Here is a 2,856-nt window from a genome sequence, read left to right on the forward strand (position 1 = left end):
GCTAATGCTTTCTGTAACACTAGGGACCCTCCTGGAAAAAGCCAGACTATATAAGTGTCTGTCACATAAGGAGAAAGTGTTGTTCCCACCCTCAGAGATTACTAACTTCTCATAGCTGTATTTGTGTTGTGTCTGGGGAGACGGAAGGAAGGAAAGAGAAGGCCAAGCTGAAAGGAAAACAAGAAAGTGGTGTCAAAAAACAGAGGCAAACCCATTTACACTAACAAGTCCTGCACCAGTTGAGTAATACCCAAAGCTAAAGGCACCAGGGGATTTTTTTACACTGTTTGCAGGCTGATATGAGTTGCATCTCAGCATAAGCTGGAATAAATTTCAATCCTTTGCATTGTTCTGGTGTGTCAAAATTAATTCGCTGCTAATACAAACAAATCGTATTTCTATCAAATGACAGTTACAACTTGGTTTAGAGTTACAAGAGTTACAAGATGCCTGTCTCAAATAAAGGCACGATCCATTCTGTGATCTGTACCTTCATCCCTTTGTTGTGAAATATAAGTAGGAAACATTGTGGCAGAAGACAAAACCCACCTGGAGAAGCTTCTGATAGAATTTCCTGCAGAGTCAGCAACCCGCATTCAGATATTTTCAGTAAAATGCACAGAGATTTCCATTTCCATTTTTATGAGGACTCCTTCAGAGACATTCTTACCTCACTCTTCATTTTAGGTTCTTCATTCTAGACTTATTATATGCCCTGTAGCTGAGCTGTCACGCCTATTGCTTTTATAAAAAAATGTTCGTGTGTAACATTTCAGTGAAAGCTCTCTCAGGAAAATCTCAGAGCAAATAGGGCTGCTACTCACACTGGACAGCTATAAAAATGGATGGTGTTGGGTCTTCCAGAAAGGTGTACAGAACTGAATTTCTTTCTTTAAAAATATTTTTTATTGAATTGTACATGTTTTCCATCAAAATATCATGACATATAACAAGAATAAAAAAAGAATTCCATTCCCCAATTCCCCCCCCCCATGACTTCCCTCAACTTCCTCTTCTGTTTTGGGGCATATTAGCTTCTCCTGCTTGTTTTTATTATGTATTAATTTTTAAAATCTTTAAAATAATAATTATTATTCTCTTAACATTTTGACATCATCATTATATTTCTTATATTCACTTTGTTAATTGCAAGTGTTTAATCAAACCCTGGTAGTGACTCCATTTCTTTGCATTGATCCATCTCCTAGCCACAGTTGTAGCATACATAAAAAGTTTTTTCTTCTTTTTTGGCAGGTGAAATGCCTAACAGAAAAGCTTCCGGATTTTTCACAAAAGTTATCTACAGAACTGAATTTCTGTACTTAGCTCCGCTTTTCTCCTATGGCTGCTGGTCTGATCTACTTGGCTCATCCCCCCCCCCCCATTTCACTTTCAATTTATATACCGCTTTTCTATATTACTATACAGTGGTATCTCAGGTTACAGATGCTTCAGGTTACTGACTCCGCTAACCCAGAAATAGTACCTTGGGTTAAGAACTTTGCTTCAGGATGAGAACAGAAATCGTGTGGCCCCATTAGCTAAAGTGGTGCTTCAGGTTAAGAACAGTTTCAGGTTAAGAACGGACCTCCGGAACGAATTAAGTACGTAACCAGAGGTACCACTGTACACAATTGCACACCTTATAACAATCTGATCCAATACAAAAATGTCACAATAAAAACATAACTTTATATCAAATAAAGTAATATTCAATAATCCATTAGAATATAACAGTACACAATAAAATTAAGTATCAGCAAATAATTGAACAGCAATTCATGGACAGCAGAAAGTCTCTTGCCCCTCAGTGTCCATAAATTATTTGAGGTGGCAGTATGAGAGGCACTGCAATAGGGTGATGGCCTGACATGAAAGTTGCACCAGCACTCTGCAGTCTGACCCTAGGAGCACCGCAGCACGCTGCTTTCACCTTCTTTTAAACTTGATTAATCTTAGATTAATCTTCGGTGGAAACGGAGGCATGGGGTGCAAAGCGGTCTCTCACTTGCGATGTTCATGGCAGACTGCTTTGGCCAAGGGGCTAAACAGGAGCAGGAGGAGCTCCCAAGCCCGACTCTGTTTCGAGAGGGGCAGCTGAGAAGGGAGCGCTCGGCCCTCAGTGGCTCCCGGGCGGCTTCACCGCCGATGGAAGATTTGCGCGTTGACCCGGGTCCCAGTTTGACACGCAGACATTCCTTCCTCGTCGTGGTCGCTGGACCCACAAAAAGGGCATTCCGCGTTTAGCCCCGCACCGTCATCGAACTGGGAAACTGAAAGACGCGTCTGAATTCCCCCCCCCCAGACGAACTTGAATCAAATATGGAGGAGGGGGGGAGGGAAGCCCTGCGCCGCGGAATTGAGCGCAGACACTCTGTGAACAGCAAGGACGACAACAACCACCACCACCATTTTATTATTTGTAGCCGCCCACCTGACCGGTCTTCCCATATACTGTATACAAATATTAACAAAGCACCACACGCTAAAAGGCTGCCTAGAAGTCGTTCATCTCCTCGGCACCTGGCGTCCCACCGGGACAGCGGCCCCTCAGCTACGGGGAATCTGCTCCCCCGGCCCCGGAGAGGAAGAGCCTCAACAGAACCCGACCCTGAAATCCCGGAAGTCGCTCTATGGGCAACTCTCACTTCCGCTTTGGGAAAAGCTTTCAAGGAGCCCGGCAGCTTCCGGCCTCCAGAGTGGAGCGGCTTCAAAGGCGCATGCGCGCGCACCCCCCACCCCCGTGAAGGAGCGCCCCGCCGCAAGCGCCGCCGGAAACCCAAGAGAGCACCGCCTCCTCCCTCCTCCTCCTCCAACCAGAAGCGGAGTTCGATCCCGCCGGCAGGCGGCGTTCCG

The sequence above is a fragment of the Podarcis muralis genome, chromosome 3, assembly GCF_964188315.1.
Source record: "Podarcis muralis chromosome 3, rPodMur119.hap1.1, whole genome shotgun sequence".
In the NCBI taxonomy this organism is placed as follows: domain Eukaryota; kingdom Metazoa; phylum Chordata; class Lepidosauria; order Squamata; family Lacertidae; genus Podarcis; species Podarcis muralis.